This window comes from Plecotus auritus (genome assembly GCF_963455305.1).
Source record: "Plecotus auritus genome assembly, chromosome: 5".
In the NCBI taxonomy this organism is placed as follows: domain Eukaryota; kingdom Metazoa; phylum Chordata; class Mammalia; order Chiroptera; family Vespertilionidae; genus Plecotus; species Plecotus auritus.
In genome coordinates, this window is record NC_137776.1 from 121,392,036 (window position 1) to 121,403,222 (window position 11,187).

Here is an 11,187-nt window from a genome sequence, read left to right on the forward strand (position 1 = left end):
GGACCCCTGGGACGATGGGACTGAAAACCTTTTCACCTGATACTTGCTCTAATCACTGAACCACACTGTCTAGGGCTGTGTGATCTATTTGATCAGTTACTAGTCTTCTTATGTTTATGCAAATAATAAGACCAAACTAAAACTGGACTTAATGCAGTCTTTCTAAAAATGAGAGTAATCTTAGGGAGAAAAATTATATGCCAATAAAAACCACAATACCCAATTGTGGATATTGGACTCTAGTACAATGAACTGTCTTCAAAGTTTTATTTTTAAGGTATGTCTGCATGCCACACAGAACTCAGACCTGATGACATCACCAGAGATGTTCAAACTACAGATAATCTATCAGATTGTCATTGCTTGATGCCATTCCAACAAAAGCCTTACATCTGGAAATCTTCTCAAATGGTTTATAACTTGCTATGTGTTTTGTTTTCTTCTGTTTTCATAAAACGTATGCCTATGTCCTTATTTACCTGATTGCTTACTCACATAATATAAGCCTCACTTTAGAAGCCATCTGCATCACTGTGTCCTAAAGTGAAACTCAACAATTTGGAATTATAATTGAGCCAGTAAAATATGGACAGTCTATCGGCTTCGCTTGAAACTGCTTTCCCTTTTCTGTCCAAATGGTTCAGACAGAAAAGGCTCATAGTTTCTCATGGGGGAAATCTTAGAATATTTCTCTTTACTTTAGTACAATGGACAGAAGGGCTTCAGACAGAGTGGCTCCAGGGAAGCCACTCTGCTGGGAACCAATTCCAACATGTCATAATTACAAGAGTTTCATCAAAAGGTTGGTGAAGCTTGGGTGGCTCAACAAGGGCTGAGCCACATATGTAGTTTACCTGTTGGAACTGCTAAAAAGCATCTCCCCCAAACCTGAATAGGATTGTCTGCTGCCAGACAGCTCAGGGCATCTTAAATCTGCATGTTATTGCCTCCTGTTGGCCAAACACCTGACCAGCTGTAGGCTATTCCCCAAACTGACAATGCTTCTGTACCCTACCCTTTGAAGTGTATTATTTCCACCTTGCCTTAGGACAAATTGTGTTAATAAATAGCATGGGATCCTGAGTCAAGGGGTAGTCTTTAGCTCCTTTAGCTGAAGATCCTCTGACCCCCAATGCCTTTCAAAATTATCTTTCGTCCTTGGACTCCTTGAATCTATGCATCAGCTCCTTTCTCCAGATTGCAGCACCCCTTTGTAATGCTGGGACAAGAACCCCGGCACCACTCCTCCAAAATCATCTAGAACACTGTAAGTTATTATTTCCCTTTATCACATGGGTTTTACATCTCACCAGATCTTTAGTTACTATACGCCTGCTCACTTTTGAATCATGCCTTTAATCTTCTTTTCAAGTTTATTACTTCTAGAGTACAACAAGCATGCCAGCTTGTCTAACGTGGATGCTCTGGACATTGCTTATGTCACCTCCCGGGACACCAGACGGACCTGGACTTTGCAAAATCCCTCTTCCCTGCATGAAGACTCCCCTTTCCGTTTTGCTCCTCCTTCCTCTGTCAGACAGGAAGAACCTGAGCCTTGGGATAGGCAGGACTATGCCCCTTGACAGCAGAAAGTAGTTATAAGAAGATGGAGATATTCACCCATTTATCTCCTTGTAAGATTACAAGGCTTAAGTTCTTGAAGGGAGAGAGTAATACCACTGTGGTTAGCCAGTTATTAATAATAGTAAAGAAGCAAAGGGAAGGTCAGATACTATAGGCTTGTCATTTGGGCAGTTCCACCAGGAAGCTGCAACATTTTATTCTCCAGGGAGCCACTGGCCTATTCCCTGCAAAACACTGGGGGAAGGGATCCAACAAAGGAAAGACAGATGCATGGCCAGTAAAGCTGGGGTGACCTAGGGAAGATGCTTGTGTGTCAGTCACTCCGGGGGACAAATCATTGGCCAAAATGAGCGTGGCCACTGCAAACATGCAAAAATTTGGGAATACATAATCTTCCAAACAAAGGAGTTCTCTCTCTTGTTGCTCTTGTGTTCTTGGCTTCCTTGTGTTTCCCTTGTTTCCTCCATAGCCATGTGGCCGTGTGGACCCCACATGCCATGGACTGATGCACTGCAGTGGGGAACACAGATTATGCTAGCCCGATGCTGGATTGGACTCTGCTCTAACATGGAAAGGAAACTCTGGACACTGACTTTGATTCTAGTCCTATTGAAGCCCTTGCTACACGTCTATGACTGGGCAAAGGGAAATGGAACTTTGGAAACTCAGGTGTAATTCCATGGAAATACAGCTTTCTATAATATCACATCCTCCTGTGTGAGTCTCTTTTCCTTGGGATATCGCAAGAAATCTACCCTCACTAGCAACTGGGGGAGATGAGGCTCTCTCTTGTCTGTTAACATATCCATTTCTATATACAGTATTCATTTAATAATTCTAATACCCGGCACCATTTCCCTCTGCTTTCTGGATCCCATTCCTTCACTCCCGTATCTTTTCCTTTCACTCCAAGTAGAAATCCCCAGTGTGCTTCCTTCATTCACTCCTCACTATGCTGTAACTGCCCATTCATGCATCTGCTTCCTTTTTCATTAAGGTTTCTGGCTGTCATTTTTTCCTTAAGAGTACAAAGCCACCAATTGAAAGTAAAAGTTCAGTGAAAGTTCTGGGCTTTAGGGAAACTCTCATATGAAAGGATTTTTCCCCTCCCTGAGAAAATTTTTGGAAAGGGAATGTCCCTGTTGCAATGATGTAACAGTAGCTGTAGCAAAAAGGAAATAGAAAGTAGGATCCATTTTACTCTGTGGACTATTTAAAAAATTTACATAAGAAGGCTGCCACCTACTGGCTGAGATGGACAAAGGCTGAAAAAAAGTCTAGAGATCCTGGCTTTCATTTTATGCAGAAGTCTGTCCTCTTGCAGATTTATCTCTAGGGTTTCAAAAAAGGCTCTTGCTTGGAAAGAGCTGATCCTCATCCCGAAAGAATCCCGTTTTCTTATATTTTATATATTTTTAAAATTATATATATATATATATATATATATATATATATATATATATATATATATTTGAGAGACAGAGAGGAAGGGAGAGGGATAGAGGGATAGAAACATTGATGAGAGAGAAACATCAATTGGCTGCCTCCAGCATGTGCCCCACTGGGGATTGAGCCTGCAACCAGGGCATGTACCCTGCCTGGGAGTCAAACTGGTGATCTCTTGGTTCATGCATCAATGCTCAACCACTGAGCCACACCAGCCTGGAGAAATATATACTTTATTTTTTTAGATCAATTTTAGGTTTACAGAAAAACTGAGAAGGTGTAGAAATTTCCTACATACTCCCTGCCCCAACAAATGCATAGCGTACTCAAAATTGCACCTATTTTTTTGGTCAAATTAGCAAAAAATATACTTTTTTGGTGTAGAAATAGAAGCCCAGAGAGAGGTAGGTAGGTGTGGGAGGCCTGCAGATGCGGGTTGGCCAGGCAGTTGACCGCAGCCTTCACCTCGGTGGAATAACTCTGACGAATTTGGGAGCTGAGTAGAATGTTCTATTGGGAATAAACTCTTTCAAGATTAGATTCTGAATGCCCAGGGATGAGGATTCAAGGTAAAAATTTTAACGGCAATAATAGCAAGGTTCACAAATGTATAGCACTGTGTCATATTAAAGTTTTTTCACATTCTCCCAAGCGATCATCACAATGACCCTGTGAGGTGTGCAGGCCGGTACTCTACCAAACGAGGAACCTGAAGCTTAGGCAAGTTAACAGCTTGGAGTATGTTCAAAGGCAGGGCCCAGGAAGTATGCCTCCAAAGCCAATAGTCCTTCCACTACACTTTACACCACCTCCTACTGGCCAAGACCCGAATCAATCACTGCTCAACTCCCATGGGTGGCCAGAAGAGGGGTTAGGAGGAGTCCTAGGCCTGCTATCCCTCCTCAGAAGCTCCCCTCTGAAGTCATTATTTCCTGAGAAGGCCTGGTTCTAGGAACTGATCTCTGTGATTGTGGACCTGAGTCCTCATGAAGGTCTTTTAAGGTTAATCCAGGGAAAGCCTGGCATTCAGCCGCAGAACATGACCCTATAAGACTCCAGCTTTCTCTTCCTGCCTCTGTGTTGATGTTGAAAGACAAGGAAAATAATACAGTAAGGATTTCCCCCCCTCTTTCTAAAAGCAGCAGGCACTTATTATTAGTGAATAACCTGAGCTTCTACATTGATTTGAGATCTATATTCTTTCTAAGTTCTTCATTTTTAAAGAGGATAAAATATTTTCTACTGACCCTTCTTTGAAAAACTGGTTTTTCCACTCATGGCTTTCTGCACAAGGTCCTTTCAAAATATTTCATGTATTAGTTCTCTGCTGAAGAAAGGCCCAGAATCTCAGATATGCAGGATCCTGTATGCTCCCTTTGATAGGACTTCACCCTGAGGACGTTTCGAGTGTATCTGGTTGGAGACTTTCAGCGGCTCAGTGTTGTTCTCCATGTTGGTGCTGCGTGGCCAGAGATACCTGAGCTGGAAAGTAGATATTATTTTCAGTATTATTAGTAATAGATAGGTTATATAATTTCCCCAAGAAGAGTGTAATAAAGTTAAAAAGAAATGTGTAATACTACTAGGAAATCATGTTAGATCTGAAATACTATCAAGAATATAAGAAAAATACTTTATCTCATTTTTTGCTTATGCACGATTTGTAGCATCATGATCACATGACAATGAGCCCTGTGTGTGTGGGCTGAAGTGATAAGAACATATTGGCACGGCTGGAAGCGGCAGGCAGAGTGCTCACAGTTGGGGTAGGGAGCAAGCACCAAGCACCAAAGTTTTTAGAGCCAGAGGAAAATTCTCAGTGGAGGAAGATCCAGTGAGGTGAGTAGCTTATGATGAAGCTAGGAGTGTAATTTGTTTTCCAGCCATCTCAAAACTTTCCTGTAATAATCAGAGGATCATTCTAAGTAAATGGAGCATAAAGAGCTGAATTTCACCTCCATCCCTTGGAGCTAAGTTTCTGATTCCCCGTTCAAGTTGGACCTGGGATTATGGTCCAGGACCAAGAAGGCCTGGCGATGTCTTTGGTTAAGGAATGCATCACTCACTAGCCAGAGCAAGACCCCAAAGCTGAGGGCCTGGAGCACAGAGAAAGAATGTTGCCTGAAATCTTTATTCTTTCATTGTTTTAGTTTGACTCAGTTCCTCATTGGATATTGAGTCACAAAAAAAAAAAAAAAAAAAAAAAAAAAGACCTACAGTAGCAGATGAAGAGCTTGGCATGATAATAAATACAAACTGCTTAAACTTCCCTAATAAAAGGTTTGGTTTTAAAAACATTTTTTTTAAAATATATTTTATTGATTTTTTACAGAGACGAAGGGAGAGGAATAGAGAGTTAGAAACATCGATGAGAGAGAAACATCGATCAGCTGCCTCCTGCACACTACCCACTGGGGATGTGCCCGCAACCATGGCACACGCCCTTGACCGGAATCGAACCTGGGACCCCTGAGTCCGCAGGCCGACGCTCTATCCACCGAGCCAAACCGGCCAGGGCAACACATTTTTATATATATCAATATTGATGTTAATATTGCCACCTCTAATTACTTTTCTCCATTGTATTTTCTTTCCTTCTTTCCTTCTTTCCTTCTTTCCTTCTTTCCTTCTTTCCTTCTTTCCTTCTTTCCTTCTTTCCTTCTTTCTTTCTTTCTTTCTTTCTTTCTTTCTTTCTTTCTTTCTTTCTTTCTTTCTTTCTTTCTTTCTTTCTTTCTTTTTGCTGCAAAAAGCTTTATTGTTTCATTTGGCCCAGTGCATGGAAGAGGGCTTCAGGGTGGTTAAAGAATGGCTAGTAGTCTGGGGAGAGGCTCAGGTAAAAGCCAGACACCAGGGGAATGCAGAGGGGCCCCTCAAAGTCCTCTGGGATCCAAAAGCTCCTACTTGTGCTTGGGGGTGAGCCTTTTGAAGAGATACTCGCCCAGCCCAGCCTGGGGGCCGCAGCCTGCAGAGGTGAGTCAGGTGTAGCCCATCTTCTTGATGAGTTTCACCTTCTCACCCGGGAAGTGGGTCTGCAGGAAGTCACAGAGATGAGGTCTGAGCAAGGAGAACCAGGGCCTGCAGCTCCACAAGGGCCTGGGTCAGATTCCTCTCCAAGGCCAGGGTGGCTGCCATGGTCCTGAGTTTTGCCCACTCATCTTGGGAGGCTTCAGCACGTCCTGGAAGAGAATGCGGCCACCGCGCTGGTTTTGCAACTTTAAGAGATGCTCAGCGCCCTCGCGCTTCTCCGCCAACTCAACGAAGAAGCAGCCCACGGCCCCGGAGAGCCACATCGTCAAGGTCGAAATAGACGCCCAGAGAGAGGTAGGTGTGGGGGGCCTACAGATGCAGGTTGGCCAGGTGGTTGGCCGCAGCCTCCACGTTGGTGGAATAATTCTGACGAATTTGGGAGCTCAGGGTTGTTCGGCAATAGGAGTTAAGGTGGTCCTGGAGGTGGTTCTGAAGGTGGTGACTGGATGAGATGCAGGAGAGTGGCCTGAGGCTGGAAGAAGGGCTTTCCTGGGTCTGTTCAGTCCAAACACTGTTGAAGCAAGAGACAGACCCAGGGCCGCCGAGGGCACTCTCCACTGTATTCTCTTGCTCTGCTTTTGCCCATCTTTTCTTATACTGTTGAAGTATTAAGTATTACTTGATTTTAGGCTTTTCTCCCGACGCAAAGAAATAATGGAGATTTACGTATGTTCTCATTAAGAATGCTGACACAACAATAGAAACTGTCCAGTGAGCATATACTTTCAATGAATGGGTTCTATGAAAGAAACTGGTATGTAGAACTTAGAAAGTTATTGATGGGAAAGGTGGGTGAGCAGATAGCAGAACTTTAGGATTCTTGGAGAAAACAGGAACCAAAAAGCCCAACCCCTTCACCCCAAGTTTCAATTATTAAAATTTGATTAATTGTCTTAGTGTAGTGCTTGATACAATGTAAATCAGCCAGGGATAACAACAACAACAATATTGTTAATTAAATAAAAATGTCTCTTTCTTGTTTAAATTAGGTTGTTTATATAAATATGGCAATTAAATATGTAAACTTTGGAGTAAGAAGATGAATAAATATGTGGATCTAAAAACATAAATTTCACACTATTAGAATCACTATTGTGACTTAGAATATTTTGCTTCATTTGTTTCTTTGTTCGTAAAGGGGAATGACATAAAAATATTCTTTTTTAAATTTCCAATTCCCTGCCGTCTTCCCAGCTGGAGGTCATGGAAGGGAGCCCAATACCCAATCTCGAAGCCACTATTTGACTTATATCCAGTAGATGGCAGTATAACACCAAACGTCCATATCTTTTAACAAAATAATGTTTTTATTGATTTCAGAAAGAGGAAGGGAGGGGGGGGGGGAGAGAGAGAGAGAGAGAGAGAGAGAGAGAGAGAGAGAGAGAGAGAGAGAGAGAGAAACATCAATGATGAGAGAGAATCATTAATCGGCTTCCTCCTGCACACTCCCTGCTGGTGATAAAGCTTGCAACCTGGGCATGTGCCTGACCAGGAATCGAACCTTGACCTCCTGGTTCAGGGGTTGACACTCAATAATGAGGCAACAAATCATTGTGCCTCTCACATCAATGTTTTTTTCTCTCTCCCTCCATTCCACTCTTTCTAAAAATCAATGGGAAAAATATCCTCTGGTGAGGATTATAAAAAATAAGATAGAAAAACAGTAAGAATAAGAAGAATTGGGAAATATGATTTAAAAGAGTAAATTACTGACATAACTCAATGTGGGGTTGGAGGGATGAGAAGAGATAAACCAAAAAACTTATATACTTAGATACATAGCCCATGAACATAGTCAATAGGGTAGTGAAGACCTAGGGGGGGTAGGAAGGGGCTGGGAGGAGGGGGGGAATGGGGAGAAAATGGGAAATATCTGTAATACCATCAACAATATAAAATACATTTAAAAATGAAAAAAAGAGTAAATTCGTGGTTAAGACTCTGGGGCACTATAATTCAGAATAGGAAAAATAATTTCTTTAAAATATTTATAAATCGCAAAAATTTTCATATATTAGACTACAAAGAAATTATCAATAATTCATCCAGAGAAAAAAATACTAGAAGTTGTATGCTCAGATAACAAAGCCTGAATTAATTTAAAACAAATTTTAAACCAATTATTTAGACATTTTAAAACATACTGATAAATTACAATCAACTCAGAGAGAAAAAAATAAAATGACAAATTTAGTAAGTAATGGAAATTAAAACACTAGTCTTAAAATTTGCAGAAATAGTCAAAGTTACACACTGAAGTAAACTTACAGGTTTATCAAACATAGGACTTGAAAATAGACTGTCCTCACACATTAAAGTCAGTCAATTCTAAATAACATTAAAACGTATAATAAAAGCTGACCTTTATTGAATGTTCTTTCTGTAACAGGGACTGTGATAAGCACTTTATAAAAATATTATTTTTTATCTTTTCAACAACACTACCATGCTCTTAAACTATAGCTTATTCTCTACTGCATGCCCTTAGATGATAGCTGTCATTATATCGAGTACCTACTATGTGCAAAAGCAACAAACCACAGAAGCTATTAAGTAGCAGAACTCTGATTCAAGCACAATCAGTATTTTCCCAATATCATATGGGTTCCACTGTGACAGAATTAAAAAATCACATTAATAAACCCACTCATCATGATTAAGAAGAGTATCTTAGAAATATAAAGGTAATTTGATACTAGAAAATATATTTATATAATGCATCATCTATCACACCAGAGCTCAATAAATGATACTTTCTTAAGGATTACTTGCCATGTGGGATCTAAAACTAAAACTGAACTTTAAAAATTCTGCTACCTAAAAATCTATCAATCTGACTGTCCTTGAATGAGTCTCTTTTACCCATGTGTGATTTTGTAGTATATGTATCGATCATTTGGAAAATATTCGTCCACTGAGATATTCAGATCTTACAAACCTATTTATATTTCAATTTTTCAATTAAGTAATTCATTTGTTAATATCACTTTTGTTGTCATAAAAGTCTTTTAAGTATTGCAAAGTTGTCAAGTTCACAGTGGTAGATTTTCTGAAATTCTAATTTTCTACTGAAAGCTCAACTGTTATAATTGGCAACAAGTGTGGGATTATTTCTGGGCTCTCTATTCTTCTGTTCCATTGGTCTATGTGTCTGTTTTTATGCCAGCACCATGTTGGTTTGATTACTATGGCCTTGTATTATAGTTTGATATCAGGTAGTGTGATACCTTCCACTTCATTTTTCTTTCTTAAGATTGCTGTGACTATTCAGGATCTTTTCTGATTCCATGTAAATTTTGGGATTATTTGTTCTAGTTTTGTGAAAAATGCCCTTGGTATTTTTTTTTTTCAATTAACTTATTTTTTATTTTTTTTTATTGTTTAAAGTATTACATATATCAGTACATATATCTCCTTTTTTTCCCCAATTGAGCTCTTGGTATTTTGATAGGGATTGTGTTAAATCTATAGATTGCTTTATGTAGTATGAACCAGCGGTTGCCAACTGGTGATCTGTGGACTACTGGTGGTCCGTGAGGTCCGAAAGGTTGGTGACCGCTGGTTTGAACAGTTTAGTGATATTCTTCCTATCTGTGAGCACAATATGTGCTTTCATTTATTTGTATCTTCTTCAATTTCTTTCTTAAATATTTTATAATTTTTTGAGTACAGTTTTTTTTACCTCCTTGGTTAAATTTATTTCTAGATATATTTTTTTCAATTGTAAATGAGATTGTTTTCTTAATTACTCTTTCTGATAGTTCATTATTAGTGTAGAAAAATTCAACCAATTTCTGAATATTTATTTTGTATCCTGCTATTTTACTGAATTCATTTATTAGTAGTTTTGTGATGGAATCTTTAGGATTCTCTCTCTATAGTATCATGTCCTCTGCAAATAATGACAATTTTACTTGTTCCTTTCCAATTTGGATGCATCTTATTTCTTTTTCTTGTCTGATTGCTGTGGCTAGGACTTCCAATACTATGTTGAATATAAGTGGTAAAAGTGGACCATCTTGTCTAGTTCCTGATCTTAAAGAATTTGCTTTTAGCTTTTCCCCATTGAGTATAATGTTAGCTGTGAGTTTGTCATATGTAGCCTTTATTATGTTGCGGTATGTTCCCTCTATTTCCATTCTGGTGATCTTACTGAACAGGATTCATTCTAGTGGGTCTGGTACCTGCCAAGACCTCCCTTTAGGTGTGCAGCTTGTGGAGCTAATCAGGTGGTGTTCTGTTGTGATCTGAAGCTGGCCACCAGGTGTATTGGTCCTGGGGCCTCTTGGGAGGGACTCCAGTGCAGATCAATGTCAGATGCTGCCTGTGACTGGTGGCGGGGGGGGGGGGGGTAGTGGGGCAACATGTTAGGAGCTACATGTTAAAGCAACTCACTGTTGGAAGCTGGCTGTGCTGAGCCTGGATGCATGTGGGAGGGGCCTTACTGTGAAATGAGGCCAGGTGCTGCCAGTACAGGGCCTCTGGCAGGTCAGCACAAGGCCTAAGGCATCTCCAAACCTGAGACCATTCACCGGCTGTTTGTAAGGCTTGGTCACTGTAAGAGCCTCAGGCAGAAAGTGAGTTGAGTGAAGCAGGTTCCGAGGTAGTTATCAGGGTGGAGCTAATGGAGTTGACCAGACTAATGCAGAGTTAGGTTTGGCCACAAGGGGGAAAGACTCACCACAGGAATGATGGGGCCCATGAGCCATGGGAGAGGACACCTCAACACAGAAACATTGGCTGCTGTCCCTCCAGCCCTTGCCCTGAAGCCACACAACTCAGTTTCTCCTTGTATGCCTTTGGTGCTCCCCAAGCTGCTATTCTTTCTCCAGAGCCCATGGTGAGTGCCTGTGAGCAAGAGTTTGTGTGCTGATCCTTTAATAGGACACCTGGGTTTCCAGCAGCCTTCTGTGTCACTAGGACGAATGGAGGAATCCCCACCATATAGTAATAGTAATACATGGTTATTACAATATTATTTAAAGTTATTCCTGTACTTCAAACAAGAAAGAAGAAATTATAGTTCCAGGTAGGTATTAGACTTATGGGGGGAATCACTTCATAAATTATATAATTGTCTAATCACTATGCTGTACACCTGAAATGAACCTATATATATAAAAGCCTAGG